This window comes from Podarcis bocagei (assembly GCF_964188305.1).
Source record: "Podarcis bocagei genome assembly, chromosome: 5".
In the NCBI taxonomy this organism is placed as follows: Eukaryota; Metazoa; Chordata; class Lepidosauria; order Squamata; family Lacertidae; genus Podarcis; species Podarcis bocagei.
Genome location: NC_138129.1, coordinates 16,634,675 through 16,657,041, shown reverse-complemented (window position 1 = coordinate 16,657,041; position 22,367 = coordinate 16,634,675).

Below are 22,367 nucleotides of genomic sequence, written 5' to 3'. Positions count from 1 at the left end.
TTCCCCAGAGCCTTCTTTAAATCCTTAGTTATAATGATTGGATTCTGAAGGGTGCTGTTCCAGAGAAATGCTGCCCCATAATAGCTTCGTTGCTGTGGAAAATCCGATGTTATTTGGCCATTCGCTTGGAGATCTCTAAGCAATCAAGACATTTGCCTCAAGGCTGTGAATACAAAGCTACAGGCAAAACCCTCTGGACATAATGATTGGGCATTTATGCAGAACTAAAAACTGGAACAGCTGAGCTGTAGATCTATGAATAGCAAGCATGCCTCCGAGCACAAAAGAGAATGCTCTGAAATAAAAGGGTTTATAATGGTTCTGACATCTTGTACATCAAGATCATGCGAGACGGTTCTTGCAACTTTCTCTTTCCTTTTTTTGTTTGTTTGTTCAAGCCATGTTTGTGGAGGTTCCTGCAATTAAAGGATGCCAAGGAAGGAAGGAACCCTTAAGCACTGCACACACACACACAGCCAAATGATGCTTCTGGTGAAATCTCGATGCATCATTTTGAATCAAAACAGCTAGGAAGGAAATTTATTGTTTCTCCTATTTTTCCTGCAACACAGTCCCCCAAAAACTGCCCCACTCCTCTCTTTCCTTTTCTTAAGGGGTTGTTTGATGAGTCTGAAAAGACTTGATACTAATGTTAACTGAGATGTCTTCTTCTGATGGGGGGAGCACACAGAATTGGCTGTAAGCAGGACAGCCAACGGGCCCAGACTTACAAAATTCAGAATGACTCAGATCAATAGGCAACTGGGCACAGAGAGTTGAGAAATATAGAATGACGGGGAAGTGTGTGTGTGTGTGAGAGAGAGAGACCAATATTGTTGTTCTATGAAAGTGCTGGAAATCATTTGGAGGTGAAAAATATTGGTTGCATTCTTACATCATGGTTATTGTGCACGAGCAGCCGTGCTAGTGCCCTTGGCACAATTGCTCTGGCATCCCTCCTCCCCTGGTGCAAGCAGGAGGGGAAAAACCCAGGAAGATGTCATTAACCTTGGCTTCCTTTTCCACTGGAACCCAGGGCTGTGAATTGCTGCTCCCTAAGAAGTCAAGATCTGTAAGGCAACTGTTTTCCACAGTTTAAGACTGGCTAGCAGTCCTGACTTATGAGGGTGTAACAAACCACAATCCTGGGTTTGCATGTAGTGGGAAGCCAAGCTTCTGGCTTCTGGTTTGCTTCTCCCTCTTACGCCAGGGGAGGAGCACAGAAGGAGTCAACAGATAGTGTGTTTTCGTCTTCTGGAAACACAGTCTTTGTTGTTATGTGCAAATGTAATCATTGTGTTCTCTGGCATCAGCTTTCTATCTGGGGTGGGGATAAGGTAAAGGTAAAGGGACCCCTGACCATTAGGTCCAGTCGTGACCGACTCTGGGGTTGCGGCGCTCATCTCACTTTATTGGCCGAGGGAGCTGGCGTACAGCTTCCGGGTCATGTGGCCAGCATGACTAAGCCGCTTCTGGTGAATCAGAGCAGTGCACGGAAATGCTGTTTACCTTCCCACCAGAACGGTACCTATTTATCTACTTGCACTTTGACGTGCCTTCGAACTGCTAGGCTGGCAGGATCAGGGACTGAACAAGGGGAGCTCACCCTGTTGTGGGGATTCGAACCGCCGACCTTCTGATCGGCAAGTCCTAGGCTCTGTGGTTTAGACCACAGTGCCACCCGGAATAGGGATACGCTATACACTGGGCCACCATTTTTCACGCAGATGACCCCATGTTTGATCCCTGGCATCTCCAGGTAGGGTTGAGTAAGATTCTCTGCCTGAAACCTTTGGAGAGTATCTGCCAGTCATTGTAGCAACATTACACTGGATGGACTCAATAGAGACTTTTCAAAGAATAGAACTGCGTTGCTCCCCAGCGGCATTCACCATTGGACTCTCCTCCTGTGAATGCCAGCAAGCGTTGACTTCTTCCTTTATGTGCACCTGATCCTAATAAATATCTACACAATCCTCCAAGCACATAGAAACAGCACTCCTAAGGTTCTTGCAAACATATCCCCAAGGAAACTGCTTCCCTTCTCATTGCCGTTTGCCAATCAATCCAGTCCTGTGAAAAGGATCAAAATTCACCGAGATTTACTTGCTAATCCCACTTATCCTCTGAGATTCCATTGATATCCAATTAAATGTCACCCGCTCTCGCTCATTATTGCGGATGCAGATTTGGAGAGAGGTTGCTCTTAAGTGCTCCGCTCAGCTCTTTTCTTCACGAGTGGTTAAATATCAGCTCTTCAGCCGCCTCCCCCCCGCCCCCAATTCACCCCTCTTTGTGAACCAGGTGGCATTGGCAAGCCAGGTACCAGGATGATCTCTTTCCTCATAAACACACACACCATCTTATGAGCCCTGCAGTCCACAAGCTGCATAATAACCATGTAGCTTAAAATCCAATTGCCGGCTTATTTGCTTTGTGATTTGTGGCTGAAGCTATTGCAAAATATAGTGTCTGCTGATTAAAGGAATTATATGAGAGCGAGAGCGAGAGAGAGCAAGAGAGAAAGGGAGAGAGAGAGAATGAATAATGTTTACACAAATTGTGGCTGTCGGAATCTTAATCCAAACGAAAAAATATAATAAAGCCTGTTATTATGCGTCTGCCTACCAATTAGGAGGCAAAACCAATATTTGTGAAACAAAAGCCAAACATGGAGTGTATTTTGCTGCTCCTTGGTTTGACTGCAGGGCTCTGCACCAATACATAGGTTGCAAAGAACTCTACTTTACCCTTTGTGGGGCGGACAAGTCTCTGCTTGTGCCTCTGTGGCCAAAATTGCATTGCAATGTCAGGCTTCCCATTTATCCTGTATAATGCATTCTAGTTTAACTTGCAATGCACTAGGGGAAATTTGCACTGAGGAATAAAATGTCAGGCATTTTAGTCATTCATTTAAAAATAAGCACATGCCACCCAGTCATATTAAACATCAAGACGGTGCACAACAATCTTCACAAATGCAATAAAATGGATTTTATTGTATTACTGCAGATTGGATTACTGCAAGGCATTCTAGGTGGGGCTTCCCTTCCACCCAATGCAGAAGCTGCAGCTTGCGCAGAATGCTGCAACACAATTGCTGAGAGGAGCAGGACCCTGTCAGCATATAACACCTGGTTGCTGATTTGTTAGAAGGCCAATTTCAAGGTGTTGACTATATGAATATATAAAGCCATTAACATCTTGGGACCACTTCACCTGTGAAATCAACTTACCACCTTTAGGCAGATTTCATTAGTCCATCAAGGAATCAATGAAAGTTCATATAATTTAATCAAGAATAAAAAAATATGAATGGCCTTATTGAACAAACAGCACAAACAGGGGAAAAAACCAAGTCAAAAAGGCCAAAGTGGTTAACTCAGTCTCTCTCCTCTCTGCTCCTTTTCAGATCGTTCTGCAGGAGCAAGGTAGAATTGTCCAACTAGATCAGGTTTTCCCAAACTTGGGTCTGCATCTTCTTTTTGGATTACAACTTCCACCATCCCTAGCTAGCCAGACCAGTGGTCAGGAATGATGGGAATAGTAGTCCAATATAAATATAAATAATGTGCAGAGGACTGAAGCTTCGCTCTTGTGAAAGGGAGACACTTCTGTTGTAGTGGTTTCCTCAGTTAGGAAGGAGAGGCTACAGACCCACATCTGAGGCTGTGTATCTTTTAAAGCAGACTCCTAGTTGTTTTAATGGTATATTTGTAAATTGCCTTGAGATGCATGTAGACTAGGGCTCCTCAAGAATGAACAGGGCTTTTCTAAAGGAAGATGTTCCTGTCAAAAATCAAACCATCCTTCTTCTTTGTCTGCCGTGTTCTTGGACGCCACCGCCAGTCTCAGAGTTCTAAGAGGCCAGTTTGCTTGTGATGCTGTTGTGGCATGTACACTTATAAAACTCCTTGCATGAAATCCAGCTTCCACTTCGGTTTCATCTTTTCCAAACACTAATTTTGTTCTTTTACAATGTTCCTTGTACACCAAGTAACTCAACAGTTTATAAAGATGACTCATGAGCCCAAGAAGACAGGATCCAGCAAAACACAGACAAAGGGACTGTATTCTTGTTTAGCACAGCAAGATAAGATAACTTCTAGGGAGGCTTGCGGGAAAGTCTGTGTCGCCTTAAAGAATGACCCCTTGTTCTAGATTAGAACATCACATCTCCACAAAAAGAAGAAGAGAGGTAGGTATTGTAGGTAACCAAATCTCCGCTTATAACAATACAGGAATGGTGACACCCCCAGGGGCGTAGGAAGGGGTGTGGGCTGCCCTGGGTGTCATCCCTGAGGAGGTGACAAAATGGCACACCGCGGGGGTGGGGCACTTTCTCTCCTGGGAGTGATGCGGTGGCTCGGGGCCCTGTGATGCCCGAAATGGCAGTGTGAGCTTGCGTCTGCCAGGCGAACTCCGTGGGCAGCTTGCTGTTGTTCCCCCCTGGCCAGATCACTGTGGTGACCCCCTGGGCGGATTGCCATGCCCCCCCTTGGGCACCCCCTGGTATCCTCGGACAGATGTCAGGGTCCACTGCAGATGTCTGTCCTAGACTATATTCTTCTGGCAGGAGAAGCTCTGTCAGGCCACCCTTTTAATTTCCCTGAATGGCTTTAAACGATGCTTTGTTGGAGGCATTCTGGGGATTTCAAATGGTGACTTCACTCAATCACCTGGTGCTGCTCAGGTCACGACATGTAAATCCACCAGGGTCCATTGATGGGGAAAGGGCTTGCCAGAGGCCACATTTCCCAGGGAACCCTCAGTTCTGGAGCTGGTTCTGAAACACTACAATAATAACAGGAGTGGAGAACCTCAGCCTCAGGGGCCAAATGTGGCCCTCCAGGCCTTTCTGCCTGGCCCTCAGAATTCTCCCCAGGCCCTTTGCTTCATTGACCCTGGTTTGCACCCTGGGCTTTTCCCTCTGGCTAGATTGTGTCCTTTGACCTCAATAATTCATCTTGCATGGCGGGATGGGGAACAGAGAGGGGTGTGTGGCTGTAGGAACCAGCCTGTTGTACAAAGGCAAAATTTACATTTCTTGCCCCACCCACTTTGGCCTCTGGCCTCACCCACCACGGGCATGCGACCCTCAGAAGCAAGTTCTCTACACAGCTCAGGGCCAGGGTCCTTTGCAGAGTACAATGCTCCTTCCACACATACATTCTGCTGATCAAAATAATGGGGATTTTGCCTAAAGCTATATCTTTTTTATTTTATTTTAAAGTTCTCTTGGTCCCGTTTCTATGTGACCAAGAAATGGGTGGAGTTATGCAAATTCAGGGCAGGACTGTGGAGACCACATGCTGCCCAGGGATGCCCCTTCTCTTCCCTCCTTCCTTGCAAGTTGCCTGGGAAGCAGCGTACAGTTTTGTTTCTTCCTCCTCAATTGGGCTGGGTCTGGACTCACTGGGTTTGCAGTAAGTAGGCTTTGCAGGCTCCAACTTGGTTGTGGAGGTATGAGCAAGAGAAAAAGGGAAAGGGTTGGGAGTGGTTAGAAAAAAAGTGGAGCAAGGGTGGCTCTCTGGTGTCTGCCCCACCCCTTCTTATTAACTCTTCCTGTGCAATCTCTGGAGCAAAGAGAAAAAAAGGGCAGGTATGGGTCTGGATGGGGATGGAAGAAGCTTAGTGGCAACTCTTGCGTGGAAAAGCTTGCCTCAACCCAGTGCCTTCCAGGTGCTGCTGCTCCCTTCTTCCCTGACCTTGAACCCTGGCAGCTGGGGCTGATGGGAATTATAGTCCAGAAGCAGAGGGTACCAGGTTTTGGAAGTGAGACAGCTCTTATCTAAGAGTTTGGATTTGATATCCCGCTTTATTACTACCCGAAGGAGTCTTAAAGCGGCTAACATTCTCCTTTCCCTTCCTCCCCACAACAAACACTCTGTGAGGTGAGTGGGGCTGAGAGACTTCAAAGAAGTGTGACTGGCCCAAGGTCACCCAGCAGCTGCATGTAGAGGAGCGGAGACGCGAACCCGGTTCCCCAGATTACGAGACTACCGCTCTTAACCACTACACCACACTGGCTCTCTATCTATAGCAAGGACAAAGGACCAGCTTTAACAAGAAGAATGGGATAAATCTGGAACCCCAGGTTTTAAAGCCTGAGGCATTATAATTCAGTGAGCAATTTTATTTAAGGTCCTGGATTATAAATACTAAACGCCTCTCCTGGCATCTAACCAAATCCCAATGTATGGCAAACTCAGATTTGCTGCTGCGTGAACTGTCTAAGCAATTATTTAAACCTAAGCTTCCCCATACAAAGGGAACATTATAGTTCAGGTGGTGCTGGACTCTCATCATTCCAGATCATGGGCCTTGCTGGCTGGAGCTAATGAGAGATTGACTCCTGTGAAGTCCAGACGACCACAAGTCCTCCATACCTGCTATAACTCAAATGTACCTGTGATGTATAGGATATACCCATGAACTCAAGTTCATGCTGCCACCGACCTATTAAAAACACCTGGGGAGGCATCCTAATGATCAGCAGCCAAAAAGATCATGTGTGAAGCATCCATCATTAGGAGCCCTTAGGCCAGCCTTCCCCAAGCTGGTGCCCTCCGGATGTTTTGCACAACAACTTCCCTCAGCCCCCACCCACCCAATTGGGCAGGGCTGCCTTAGGCTGACCACTCTCGCTTAGTCTTGCTTATCTCATAAGGTTATTCTGAGGTTAAAGTGTCATCCTCAACTCCTTGAAGGGAGGGTAGGGTATAACAAATAACCCGTAACTCAACCAAGATGGCTCAACAAGGGATATCATGGAGATTCTACAGGTAGCAATTAAACCAGGAATGAATGAACTGATTAAAAATCGCAGGATTTGCTTTAATTTGTACTTGTCCTGAAATGCCAATACCTGGAATGTGCCAGACTTTGGCAATTTATAATTGCAGTGCTAATATATATATATACAGTTCATATACCTATACATACATATATTTCTGGGGGGAAAGAAAGAGAGGCAGAGTGAAAACCTTTTGCAATATAAGAAACAGGCCCAAACCTGTGGGACGGAGTAGTAGAAACTGGGATGATTAAGGTCTCTTAATTGATTACAAACAAACAGGTGTGACTAAAGTCACGACAGGAAGGCTGAGATTATTGTTTTTTTAAAAAAAATGGATAATTATGCAAGGTTGCCACAGCCAGCGCTCGGTTGAGTAACCCGCTTCACCTGCAAAGCAGATTGTTGCTTAAACCTGCCTCAAAATATTGACATTTCCAAGGCGAAAAGCACAAAGCGATTACTCGGAGGTGCTTTGAAGTGTCCTCTCGCAAATCTCCAGATGCCAAGAGATTTGGTAACAGCAAGACATGGGGCTGCTTGTCAGTGAAGTGAGATTTGAAGAGTCAGGTCTATATTCTGTCAGCTTGTGAATTTCACCATGTCGCTTTCCTGACTTGTTGGCTTGCAAATACTGTGTTTCAAGTGACAGAAAACTAGGGCTATGCTGAATATCTACTAATTTCAACATGCATGTCAACGTTTGCAATTGCAGGTGGGTGGACAGTTATCTCCCAGAAGATCATGAGAATGCCCAGCTTTTAAAAAGTTACGTTCAGCACCATTGCATGATATCTCAGTTGGGTAGAGCATGGTGCTTGTAACGCCAAGGTTGCAGGTTCGATGCCTGTAAGGGACAACTGTATATTCCTGCACTGCAAGGGGTTGGACTAGGTGATCCTCAGGGTTCCTTCTTGGGGGTCATCTTCTCCTGCGCCATCCTACCCCCACCTGTGTTGCTTCTTCTTCCATCCTGAACTAGTTACATGAGTGATACGACCCAATCTGAATTATGTAATGAGCGGGATAGCATCACCATGACCTGACCATGTAAACCGAGCTTGTCAGATTGTCCTTATCTATCAAGGGCAAATGAGGACAACTGAAATCGAGGGCAAGTGATGTCAGTCTAGAGGAATTAGAAGCCACTTTCCCAAGGTGTGGGGGTGGGTGGGCAGGGACGCGGACTTATAAAAAATATTGGGGGGGCCCGGGAAAGCTCATGAATAATAAATAAGCTCATGAATATGCAAATAAAGTGGCGCCGCCTCCTCGTGAGCGAATAGGGGAGAGCGTGCTGCGCCTATTAATCAGCTCCGAAGGAAATTGGGTGGAGCTTTTGCTCGGGAGGGAGGGCAGGAGGCATGCAGCCCGACCCTGTGCATTTTGGGCTGGGGGAGGGGCGGCGATGGCGCTCTGCTGGAGGGGCGCCGGAGATTATTGGGGGGGCGGAGCCCCCCCAAACGAATTTTTGAGGGGGCTCGGGCCCCCTCAAGCCCCATGGAGTCGGCGCCTATGTGGGTGGGGGGAAGCCCTGCTGAATCAGGCAAAAGGCCCATCTAGTTCAGCAAAATCACTCATCACTATGGCCAGCCAGTTTCTTATTTGAAGTCCTGAGTGCAATGGGCATTCTGAGGCATTTTGCTGTGGAGGGAGAACATAACCATTTGGGGCTAATAGTTATTGATACCTTCATCCTTCAGAAATTTGCTCAGATCTGCAAAGAAAGAAAGAAAGAAAAATTTAAAAAACAGCTGATTCAGTTTACAACAATCCTATTGTCTTGGTAGGCTTAAAGCCAGGATACTAAGCATTCAAACTTGAGCCTGTACTCAGGAACTCAGAGTTGCTATCTTTGTGTGTGTCTGTGTGAGGTTAATCACTCCAGTAATGTTGCCATGTAGGCTCTTTTTCCAGGACATGTCCTCTTTTTCAGGGGTAAAATTTCTGTCCAGGTGGATTTTTTAAATTTGCCGAAATGTCTCTAGCTTTATTTTCTGGATGAGACATAAACATAACTGGTGGTTGAAGACTTGCTTTCCTGTTCTCTTTTCCTGCTCCCCCCACCCCATAATATATCACAGCTTCTATAGCCTACATATAATATGGGTATTCATCATAGTGTCTTCTTTTTTCCTCTTCAAAATATGGCAGCCCTAATACTGACTGTTTAGTGGAACGTAACCTTTCCTATGCAGGGACATGGGTGGCGCTGTGGGTTAAACCACAGAGCCTAGGACTTGCCGATCGGAAGGTCAGCGGTTCAAATCCCCGTGACGGGGTGAGCTCCCGTTGCTCAGTCCCTGCTCCTGCCAACCTAGCAGTTCAAAAGCACGTCAAAGTGCAAATAGATAAATAGGTACCGCTCCGGCGGGAAGGTAAATGGCATTTCTGTGCGCTGCTCTGGTTCGCCAGAAGCGGCTTAGTCATGCTAGCCACATGACCCGGAAGCTGTGTGCCAGCTCCCTTGGCCAATAAAGCGAGATGAGCGCCGCAACCCCAGAGTCGGCCACAACTGGACCTAATGGTCAGGGGTTCCTTTACCTTTACCTTTTAACCTTTCCTACAGCTACATCTCTGCAAGGACAGCATCCTGAAGTGGGTTTTTTTTGGGGGGGGGGTAGCCCAGAGAGAGCACATTCACGAAGTGAATGCAGAATTTTGAAATATGACTTTCTTAGCTGAGCAGATTTACTTGGGGTTTTTCTGCACTGTAGCAGAAGAGCACGAAGGGGAAGATCTAATCCACATGCCTTCAAAGCTTAGGGAAGGGTGGGAATCCCAAACATCTGCTGAGGAAGGTATTTTGTTTTTTTGGAGGGGGATTTGCTTGCTGAAAGATGCCTGCTTTCCAATGTGATTATTTGTTAAAGTGTGTGTGATTTGTAATAAGGCAGAGAACTAAAATTAGTTCCTGTCCTCCAGGCCTTATGCAAGACCTAGGACTAATCTTGCAGTGTGAACTAGCTCAGAGCATCATGTTTTGTTTTGCCTTTACCTGTTCCCCAAGTTTCAAAAATCTGTGGGAGAAGTTTGGCTCCATCTGATTGGCCGTGGTCCCTCCAGTCATAATTTCTACTGATGCTCAAGCTTCAGCTCAACCTTATGTGGGAAAATTGTCAGTCCTCGTCTCCATCAATGCCCAGAGGTGTGTAATGTGTATTCCATTTTACTTTTTCATCCTCCCATGCTATGCTTGGTATCTGATGCAGCAGCTCGTGGAAACTCGAAAATGAAAGAAGCAGTTAAAATATCAATCATATAAAAACTATTAAATGACAATTAAAACACAGCAAGCAGCAGGAAAACATGACCATATTTCGTCGTACTAAATACGGCATAATCCTGAGCTGAAATAAGTTTTTACAAATACTCGAAATGTGACAATTTTTTTCTCCAGTTTCTGCATTCAATTTTCCATTGCAAATTTTGGTTCATGTTTCGAATACCTTCTGAACTTTGCATTTAAAGGTTCATTTAAATATGATTTTGCATGTGCCTGCTCATTTGAAAAAAAAAGCAGATTCAAGTGGAAGATAGAACACTGCTAATTGGTGTAGGATAGGACAATGTAGACAACTGACCTGACTTGGGATAAGGCAGCTTCCTCTGTTCGTAACTGGGCTTGGCAGGGATTGAACCAGGGACCTTCTAGCAAAGCAAATATTCTACCTCTGTGCTGTGGATCAAGGGGATCGAGCAAATCTCCCATGAGGAAAGGTTGCAGCATTGGGGACTTTTCAGTTTAGAGAAAAGGCAAGTAATAGGTGATGTGGTAGACATTTATAAAAGCCATACATGTCATGGAGGAGGTGGATACAGAAAACACCAGGACTCTTAACACTAGATATTCAGCAAAGCTGAATGTTAGAAAATTCAGGACAGTACTTATTAATAAGTACTTCAGGAAATACTTATTCATGCAGCACGTTGTTAAACTATGACACTCGTTTCCCCAGAAGGCAGTGATGGGCCACCAACCGATGGCTTTAAAAGAGGATTGGACTAATGTTTAAAATGACATTTGTTAACAAACCAGAAGCGTTTCTGTTAGGGATTGTAGGACAATATAGTCATACCTCGGGTTGAAGTAGCTTCAAGTTAAGTATTTTCGGGTTGCGCTCCGCAGTGACCCGGAAGTAACGGAGTATGTTACTTCCGGGTTTCGCTGCTTGCGCATGCGCTCAAAATGACATCGTGCGCATGCGCAGAAGCGGCGAAACGCGACCCGTGCACGCACAGATGTGCAGTCGTGTCTTACGTTTACTTCAGGATGTGAATGGGGCTCCGGAACGGATCCCGTTCATATCCAGAGGTACCACTGTACCTGCCAAGGAAAATAAAGAATTTATTTATGTATGCAACAACAGCGGCAAGAGTCTTGATAGCACAAGGATGGAAGAACGAGGAAACCCCGACAAAAGAACAGTGGCAAGAGAAATTGATGAACTATGCAGAGCTGGCAAAATTAACATATAAACTGCGAGATAAGGACAACTGTGACTTCAAAGAAGAATGGGAAATTTTTACAAATTACTTAAAAAGACAACAAAATGAACTGGACTCCTTGGCAGGTTTTGAATAAACATACACAAATTTATTGATTGTTAACATAGCAACTACACAATGGTTATTATTCAAAACTGTTTTATGCTATATGTCCAGGGGGTGGGGGTGGTTTGACAACTGGAAAATGAAGAACTCTTCTTTATTAATACTGTTCGGTGGTTTGTGATTCTTAAATGTCCGGCACTAGGCCTTAATATGCAATCCTGGGCTTACAAATGTGTAATTTTTATTTGTTAATGATCAGGAAAAACAGATACTTTTTACAGGGACCTGAACTCAGCAGTTACATATGTTTTGATCTGAAGGGAGAGATTTCTTTTATTAGTTTCATTCCTCTAAGAGACGTTAACTGGGCTGTAGCATATTTAAAAAACCGAAGAGCGTTACATGGTGTCTAAAGGTTGCCAAGTGTACAAAATCAAAGGTTGTTTCTAAAATAAGAACGTGCCTAGACCAAAGTCTTAATCTCTAAATCTCTCAAACTTTTTGGCTAAGCAGCTGAAATGTTCTTTTTAAAACTGAAACAAGTACAGATACAAAAACATTCTGGTCTGCCGCAGCTCCACGTTTTCCTAATAGGGATTTGTATTTAATTGATGATCCCATTGTCTAAAAAACCCTGAAAGAGACTAGACACTCTAGAGCAAAACCCTTCAGGCTCCTTGCATCTACTCTGTTGGTTTTTTCCATTAGAACCCAGCAGTAACCAGTGGGGCAGTGGGGCAGAATTGTGGCACTGCCCTCTCGAAGCTGGCATCACTACAGTATACTTGGATAGCATGCTAGACTGGGGCAGGCAGTGATGGGGTCAGGGCTTTACGGTTGCACCTGTGGGAGCTCCGGATTGGCCCCACTAGAGCTTCCTCACATTCCCACTGTCACTGTTGGAGCCCTATGCAGATAAGCTGCAGTGATGCTGGCACTAAAAGGGTGGCTCTCTGGTTCTGCTGCGCCACAACAGTCTCCATTGCCAGATCCCCAAGAGCCAGGTGGGTGCAAAAGGTGTTAGAAGGGCAAGGGTGCCTCTGAGCGAGGGATTGGCAAGTCTGGCAAGTTCAGGCCCTCTCTGCTTCTCATTTTCCCACTCTCAGGTTCAGTTCCCAACATTTCCACTTCAGTTTGTGATTTCCTTAAAGTCCGCATGAAAATTCATTAGAATTTTAGTGTGAATTTCTTGTAATATCCTACACCCTTTAAAAATGTGGCTCTTTTTTGGTGTGTGTGTGTGTGTGTGTGTGTTATTGGGTTGTTGTTTTTATTCTCATTATATAGCCTTAAACGGCCTCGGTCCTGTATACCTGAAGGAGTGTCTCCACCCCCATCGTTCTGCCCGGACGCTGAAATCCAGCACCAAGGGCCTTCTGGCGGTTCCCTCATTGCGAGAAGTGAGGTTACAGGAAACCAGACAGAGGGCCTTCTCGGTAGTGGTGCCCACCCTGTGGAACACCCTCCCTTCAGATGTGAAGGAAATAAGCAGCTATCCTATCTTTAAAAGACATCTGAAGGCAGCCCTGTTCAGGGAAGTTTTTAATATTTAACGCTGTACTGTTTTTAACATTTGATTGGGAGCTGCCCAGAGTGGCTGGGGAAACTCAGCCAGATGGGTGGGGTATAAATAATAAATTATTATTATTATTATTATTATTATTATTATTATTATTATTAGTTGTGATCTATGATCTTTTCTGTGAACTGCCCTGTGAGACCTCTGGGTATAGGGCAGTATATAAACTCAATGAACAAGAACAACAACATGCACATTTTTTTCTAGGCAATTTTGCCTAACATACCTGCCTTTGCCATTTTTTATGCGTGCTTCACCCTAATATATATTTACTGAACTGAATTTCTCTCCTCTCCCCCTCCCCTACTCTCAGCACAGACTGCGCCCAGGAATTTGTTTTCACATTCACAGTCCTTTCACACAAATGTCCACTCCTTGGTTGCTTTCTTCATTTCAGTAGCCGAAGTCAAGTGGCAAAAGTCATTTTTTGCCCTTGCTATTGTTAAGCAATGGAGAGTCAGAAAAGCCCTGCCAATCAACTGCCAGTCGCCCAGAGTTCTTCAAAGACTCTGGTCTTCCTTCTGCCTGCTCTAGAGAAGCTGGGATTCACAATCTGCTTGAGGCGCATAGAAGCCAGGTTTCTGAGCCAAGGCCTGCTGACTCCAAGCTGTGATGGCAATGTGCTGAGGTGCTTCTATGCATCCTGTCACTATTGTTCCTGGCTGCATATGGAAGCCAAAGTTCTTCACAGGGCAGCAACATCACAGCTCAGCATGTGAACCATTAATTTTAGGGGAAAGGGTGGTGCTGTGGTCTAAACCACTGAGCCTCTTGCACTTGCCAATCAGGTCGGCAGTTTGAATCCCCAAGACGGAGTGAGGTCCTGTTGCTCAGTCCCAGCTCCTGCCAACCTAGCAGTTTGAAAGCATGCCAGTGCAAGTAGATAAATAGGTACCGCTCCGGCGGGAAGGTAAACGGTGTTTCCGTGTGCTGCTTTGGCCACATGACCTGGAAAAACTGTGTGCAGACAATCGTCAGCTCCCTCGGCCAGTAAAGCAAGATGAGTGCCACAACACTAGAGTCGTTCGCGACTGGACTTAACTGTCGGGGGTCCTTTACCTTTACCTTTTAGGCTATGCTCTGCCTCCAACATACCTTACTCTAAGAAAAGTAATATCCATCGAAGTGACAGGGAATGTTTAGTATTTGGTAATTCTTTATACAGGGGAAAGGGTGGCACTGTGGTCTAAACCACCGAGCCTCTTGGGCTTGCCAATCAGAAGGTCGGCGGTTCGAATCCCCGCAACGGGGTGAGCCCCCGTTGCTCTGTCCCAGCCTCTGCCAACCTAGCAGTTTGAAAGCATGCCAGTGCAAGTAGATAAATAGGTTGTGCTGAGGCAGGAAGGTAAGTGGTGTTTCCGTGCACTGCTCTGGTTTAGGCCAGAAGCGGCTTAGTCATGCTGGGCACATGACCCGGAAAAACTGTCTGCGGACAAATGCCAGCTGCAACCCCAGAGTCATCTGTGACTGGACTTAACTGTCAGGGGTCCTTTACCTTTACCTTTTTAAGACATGGAATGAGAAGAGAAGGGCCTTAGATGAAAAATCTGATAATCCGAGGCGAGGGTGGGGGGGCAAGCAAAGGTATAGGACTGTCCTACAATAGCTAGTCTTGCATTCAAGGAATTGATAGTAACACCCTGTTTTGCTAGCTGAGCTTCATGAACCAGAATGGATGGAGGCAATTCATAGCTCCTGGTACAGGGAGGGATGGTCTGGGCAAGTCAGCTGTGTGTGCGTGATTCCGTGGGAATGTTGTTGTCTGTTGCTGTAAGCATCTCTGAGACTACAGATTGCAAATGGGACATCATCCTCTGGGTAGCAGCTTTAGCAATTACTGCATCCATGCAGTACGTGACAGATGTTAGCGGTTCCAAGGAAAACTGTCCTAAATTTAAATCTCATGCCCTCTGTACTGAACATTATTCAGTGATGCATTGGTCGATCTCATTATTAGGATCCTGCCTGGGAACAGCAAAGTCACTGCTTGGTTAATCTGTATTCCATACTTTCTCTGAGAAGCGGAAGGCTCCCTGCGTGGGTTTTCCCTGTTTTGTCACCACAACAATCCTGTAAGGTGGTTTGGGATGAGAAATCCTGATTGACTCCAGGAACTCCAGACTGCCAATCCTAGAACTATAGGTCTGTCCAATTGAAGTGGATTAAAATGCACTGTTGTCCCGGTGCAAGAAATCTGCTTTAAAAAATAAATAAAATGCATATGTTTGAAGTTTGGAAAGTGATGAGGAAATGCATTGAAAAGTCTTTGATGAACACATAATTCAGACATGGAATCTCCCACAAGCAAATAAAGATGAATGCTCATTGCCATGTAACTGTCCCATAAACAAATCAGAACAAATGCTCCATTAAGCCTGGACAGAGGCCCGCATCTGCACTATACATTTAAAGCAGTAGCATTCCACTTTAAACAGTCACAGCTCCCCCCCCCCCAAAAAAAATCACAGGTACTGTAATAATAATAATAATAATAATAATAATAATAATAATAATAATAATAATAATTTATTATTTATACCCCGCCCATCTGGCTGGGTTTCCCCAGCCACTCTGGGCGGCTTCCAAAAGAATATTAAAATACTATGATACATCAAACATTAAAAGCTTCCCTAAACAGGGCTGCCTTCAGATGTCTTCTAAAAGTCTGGTAGTTGTTGTTCTCTTTGACATCTGGTGGGAGGGCGTTCCACAGGGCGGGCGCCACTACCGAGAAGGCCCTCTGCTTGGTTCCCTGTAACTTGGCTTCTCGCAGTGAGGGAAACGCCAGAAGGCCCTCGGCGCTGGACCTCAGCGTCCGGGCAGAACGATGGAGGTGGAGACGCTCCTTCAGGTATACTGGACCGAGGCCATTTAGCGCTTTAAAGGTCAGCACCAACACTTTGAATTGTGCTGTAGTATGTTAAGGATGCTGAGAGTTGTTAGGAGACTCCAATTCCCCCTCACAGGGCTATAATTCTCAGCATTGTTGAACAATAAATCCCTCTTCCCAGGAGAATGCTAGCCTTGCACTTCACAGCAAAGAAGCACTTAAACTTCAGTAGGACCCTTACAAATGCCCATTTCCCCCCATGCATTCAAGATAATTTGTGCTCTTGGTGATATAGGGGCAATAATACACTTTCAATACTGCTTGTGCCTGCAAAGGTTGTGGCGTGGACATATTTCTTTGTTTCCATTCAGTGCTTGTTCTGTAACAGGGGTGAGCAAACTTTTTCAGCAGGGGCCTGGTCCACCGTCCCTCAGACCTTGTGGGAGGCCAGACTATATGTTGCCATGATTATGACCCACATTTTTGGCAAAAACCCTTATTGGGACCAACCCCAAATGTGATATTTTTTTTGGGGGGGGGTGTTCCCTCATACATCCACACTGCTTCCTTTGCATTTTGTGTGTTGACAGTTATTATTTCTCTCGTAAGGCGGGGGTGGGGGGCTGAGGCAAGTGTGCCATTCCTGTCAGTCCGAGAGAGCGTGTGTGCATGGGTGGGTGAAGGGAAAAACCGTTGGCCACGCTAAGTCAGGCCGGCGCCGCTCAAGCAAAAACTTTCTTTTCCCCACGTGAGGGAAGACGAGGTGGCGGCAGCTGTTTACCTTTCCATGGCTCACACCATGTAGCTAATGAGCGGACCCCCCAGCAGAGCGCAGAACTCTGGCGGGGAGCACCGCCACAACAGATACCGGCTGCCGCAACTGCCCTTCCTGAGCTCCATGGTGGAAATCTGAACTGTGGCTACTTTTCCCTCTTCCCCACCCCCCACCCCAGAAGAAAAGATTTCTGCGCGTGCGCAGCCACCCACCTCACTTTTGACCCCCAAGCCTGGCTGAGTCACAAAAACCATTGCGTGCACACGCTATGACGGCTGCCTGGATTCCCGGACTGTCCGCAGATTGGATCTAGAAGGCAATTGGGCCTGATCCGGCCTGTGGGCCTTCGTTTGCCGACCCATGTTCTGTAACTTAGAATAGAATCATAGAATCATAGAGTTGGAAGAGACCACAAGGGCCATCGAGTCCAACCCCCTGCCAAGCAGGAAACACCATCAGAGCACTCCTGACATATGGTTGTCAAGCCTCTGCTTAAAGACCTCCAAAGTAGGAGACTCCACCACACTCCTTGGCAGCAAATTCCACTGTCGAAAAGCTCTTACTGTCAGGAAGTTCTTCCTAATGTTTAGGTGGAATCTTCTTTCTTGTAGTTTGGATCCATTGCTCCGTGTCCGCTTCTCTGGAGCAGCAGAAAACAACCTTTCTCCCTCCTCTATGTGACATCCTTTTATATATTTGAACATGGCTATCATATCACCCCTTAACCTCCTCTTCTCCAGGCTAAACATGCCCAGCTCCCTTAGCCGTTCCTCATAAGGCATCGTTTCCAGGCCTTTGACCATTTTGGTTGCTCTCCTCTGGACACGTTCCAGTTTGTCAGTGTCCTTCTTGAATTGTGGTGCCCAGAACTGGACACAGTGCTCCAGGTGAGGTCTGACTAGAGCAGAATACAGTGGCACTATTACTTCCCTTGATCTAGATGCTATACTCCTATTGATCCAATTGATCCAATTGATCCTATTGATCCTATTGTCCAACTTCCTGCTGGACTCCTGTAACTTTTATTACCAGTGGTGCATGTCCTGCTTTCATTGCACTATAGTGCAAGAGTGCCCCTCCAGATGGCAATAATGCTATAACTTGGAGGAAGCATCACAAAACAACTCACAAAGTGGCAAGGTGGTCCAGTATGAATCCACTATCTTTGTGTTAATGACTTGTTGCATAACACAGCTGCAAACATCATCAGCGTGGAGGAGCCTCTCAAATGCTGGATTCCCATGTTCTTGCAATTGCTTGTTTAGCTAACAACAGGAAGAACAAATGGAGTCCGCAACAAAATGCTGCAGTGTATTTTCCCCTCAAACAGAGTTTTAGCAAGTCAGTCTACCATGTCTTCCTCAAGGATACCATAACTGGAAAGGGACTTAGGGACAATTCATCCTTCTTCCTTCTCCCTAGTTTTTCATTTCCCCTTTCCAAGAGATAATCAATAATCTTCATTTGACAGTGTGTGCGTTTTGCTCCCTTTGTTGTTGTTTTTGTGTGCGTGTTTTTCTTTATTTTCTTTTAAAAAAAATTCTATAATTTTCTATATATGGAGACTCATCCCAGCAGGCCAATACCTGCCCCTTCTTTCTCAGTAGCCCAGTTTTTTCTCCAGTTTCGTCAGCACTTATCCACCTGGATTCGTCATTGAGGGAAAGACGATGTTGTCAATTTTTGGTGACTGATTATTTTATTTGACAAGTTTTATATACTGCTTAATCAACAAAAACTTCATATTGGCTTACATAAAACAAGATGAAGTAGTCATTAAAAATGCTGGTAAAATTAAGTGCTAAAAACAAGTTGACAATTGACTATGGAACAAATGTTGTTTCTCATGTTCCCCACACGAATGTACGTAATAAAACTCTCTGGGAAACCTCTGGATCTGTCCTTTTCTATTGGAATAAAACTCCACAAGATTTGCAAGGCTCTTATTTTTAACTATACTAAAATATACTAAAATTAGCACGGAGCTAAAATTTCTCCGAATATAATTTTCTGACCAGTTTTTGAATACTTTCATTTTTGAGCTGCTCTTAAACTTTTGGAAAATTTCAAACCTTCCCTGGAGAATATTCAGCAAGATGACCTCCCTGCCCATGAATTTTGGCTGCAACTATGGATCCACTACTAATATGTTTTAATATTATTTTAATATTGTTGGAGCAATCAGGGTTCCTATGACCTCCAGTCTTCCTCTCTTAAAGTCAGTGGCTTCCTTCATCCACCAATATAAACTAACAATCGAGTTTTCATTCATCTTTAGGTGAGCCAAATTTCTCAGCAGAGAATTATTCTGAGAATTTCACTGTATTCTCCACCCTGAGAAAATCTTTAGCAAAATGCCCTCTCCAATTTGCATGTATAGTACTGAGAATCTGCTTTCGCTCACCTAAAATTAAATTTGATATATGAAATTTCTTCCAAACATATTCAATGACTTCCACTGAGGTTTTTTGCTGTTTTCTGCCCATCTAATAAGATCCCGTGCCTGTTTCAGGTTATGTCCTTTTATTTAGGTCAGCAGGAAAAAATTTGGATAATCAGAGAATTCATTGGAATAACCAGAATATAATTTTGAGAATTTTTGACTTGTAAACTCAGTACACTCAAGGTCCTCCTCACAATCTGAACTGAACAGAATATTGTTCTGGCACAGATGTCTGCTCTTCTGACAGAGCCTGAGCTGTCAATCATCCTGAACAAACCTGCCCTGATTTTATGTGACTGAGAACTGAGTAGCTTGGAAAGGATTAACTGGGTGACATCTGTTTGGGTAGCAGACATACAGACTAGGGGCGGCGGGGGAGGGTGCTGTTTCTGCTCCTCTCCTCATTGTGAGAAACAATTTACAATTATAGGAGATTATTCTCTCTTTTAAAACAACACCTCCCCCCCATCCTAACTTTTAACACACCATCAATTTATCTGGAGTGTCAAACCCCAAGTTAAAGCTCACAATACATCATAAATACAGCAATGAGACTGTTCAGCTGGCGAGCCTGGCTTTTGTGCTGATGGTTTGCTGTGTGCATTGAAACCACCATTTCCCAGCATTCGGTTTTTCCATATTTAAAATATTTTTACGCCACTTTTCCAGGTTGCTGCCCTGTGATAAAATACCATTATTGCAGGGGCTGCAACCTTTAATGCAAATGGAGAGGATCAATAAATTGCTTTGGGATGCTTTGTAAAAAGAGATGAACCTGTATAATAAATTGCAATGGAGCAATCATTTATATCAGCTGTAGAAAATTTCAAGGAAAAATGCTGCTTGGGGCAACGTTTCACTGAAGTTCACCCAAATAAGCTTGCTTACTAGGGAGAAACCCCCACTGAATGCAGTGATGCTTAGAATAAAGATGAGTAAAGTTGAGTAAAAAGAAAATTATTTGTTAATATAGGCACTTATGAAAAATGCAGATGGCACACACCACTTTAGAAGCAGACATTCTTGAGCATGTCCAGAGGTGACTGAAAGCCATGATGGTGATGGCTTTGGAAACCAAGACCAATTAGGAATGGTTCAAAGAGCTGGCTGACCATTACAAGGCTTTTCCTTCTGTCTTGCCAAATTTTCCTTTCCCGCCATTTCCATCCATCAGGTCTATTCTTTCCCTCTGGAGAAAGAGATAATAAGTCATGCTCTGTATGAGAGCCAGCAGTGGCGTAGCGTGGGTTGTCAGCACCCGGGGCAAGGCAAGTAATTTGTGCCCCCTAACCCGTGGATTTGCGCCCCTAACCCTGGATTTGCGCCCCCTAACCCTAACCCCCAGATGTTGCGCCCGGTGCGGCCGCCCCCCCCTGCACCCCCCACGCTACGCCACTGATAGCCAGTGCTTTTTTCATTTATTATTCCTCAGGGGTTGGGTGGCCATCTCTCATGGATGCCTCAGTTGCAGCTCCTGCATTGATGACTCTTAAGGTCACTCTCAACTCTGATTTATATGTACAGAGGCAAATTTAGAAATAATTACTGTAAGCAGTGCTTTTTTTCTGGGAGTATTCAAGGGTACACAGTAAGGTAAAGGTAAAGGGACCCCTGACCATTAGGTCCAGTCGTGGGCGACTCTGGGGTTGTGGCGCTCATCTCGCTTTATTGGCCGAGGGAGCCAGCGTACAGCTTCCGGGTCATGTGTCCAGCGTGACTAAGCCACGTCTGGCGAACCAGAGCAGCGCATGGAAACACCGTTTACCTTCCCGCCAGAGTGGTACCTATTTATCTACTTGCACTTTGATGTGCTTTCGAACTGCTAGGTTGGCAGGAGCAGGGACTGAACAACGGGAGCTCATCCCATTGCAGGGATTCGAACTGCCAACCTTCTGATTGGCAAGCCCTAGGCTCTGTGGTTTAACCCACAGCACCACCCGCGTCCCTAAGGCTACACAGTACCGGTCCCCAAATGTTAAAAGTGTGGCACTTACCGTAACGACTTCATGGTGAGTACTGGCACCATATTTTCTACAAAAAAAGGAGGAATGACTGTAAGTTAAATAGGGATATACTACATCTCACCCTCATGGGGAAAGCCATGACCAGATTATAATGAGGTGAGCAGATTACCGGTAAATTGATGGATTATGCCGAACTGGCAAACATGACTGGAAGAATCAGGAATCATGAAGACCAGAATTTTAATAAGGAATGGGGAAAATTTATAATTCATCTTAAAAACCATTGTTAACAGTTAAAACTATTAGTAGGACTGGAATAACACTTATAGTTTGATGGTGAATTTTGGACACAATGGAGATGTAAAAGAATTGGATTTTCATAAAGGATGCAGGAGGAAATGATTAACAATAGGACCCACAAAGGGAAGGAGGGAAGTCCAGAAGATTCTTTGGAATCTTGTTTTTATGCTGTATATTGGATATGTGATTGTAAAATTTTGATCTGAAAACCAAATAAACACACACACGTGTGTGTGTGTCTGTGATTATGAGCAGTTGGTGAGGCAGGTGGGTGGACCTGTGTTGCTTACCTGGCTTCCCAACACTAGGGGCGCTGCAGGGTCCCCAAAGGGAAAGTGGACAGGGAGCTCGGCATGGTGTGGATGTAGTGGGGGAATGCATCAGATGGGCTCTACCACTGTGCCTGCTCCACACCAACATCCCCACGGCCTTGCCCCTCTCCATCTTGGTATCTGGCAGGGACCCCGGCATTGGGAAGCCATCTGAGTTGCGCAGCCCTGCTTCACCTGTGTGCTACTGCCTGCAGGCCTGCTCTCACAGCCTGCTCTCCATGTGTTGTTGACTGTGGATGGTCAACTTCAAGGTCCCTGCTCTCCCTTTCACTTGGCCCTTTATACTGAAATCGGACGTGGACTGGGCATTCCTTCAAGCAGAGGGCTGAGTCTTCTGCCGAGTGCAGGACACACAGACACCCTGTTTCCCAGTCACATTTAACAGCGTGCCCCAGATACGATCATTCGAAGGAATAGAATGTATTTACCAAGGCAAAGCAGTCGGTGTGGCAACAATAAATGTCTCTTAAGCAAACACTGCAAAATAAGCTTTGTGGGCAGCCCGGCTTTCTGTTTGGTCAAGTTGGAACACAGCTGCACCTCCAGCCTGCGACGGCATTTTCAGTCACGAATGACTCTGATGGGAAGCTCTCCAGTAAAAATATTCCCCTCACCCTTTCGTTGGTCAACAATGGTGTGGGCGCTTTCTCTTCAGCTAACGAAACTGCACATGGAGAAACATGCACAGTTTTGGGAGCACAGCTGAAAGGTTGCCACAGCCAAAGGGTGGATCATTTGCATCTAGAAAACTGGAGGATCCTCTCAGGGATGGAAGAATCTGTCAATTTCGGTTC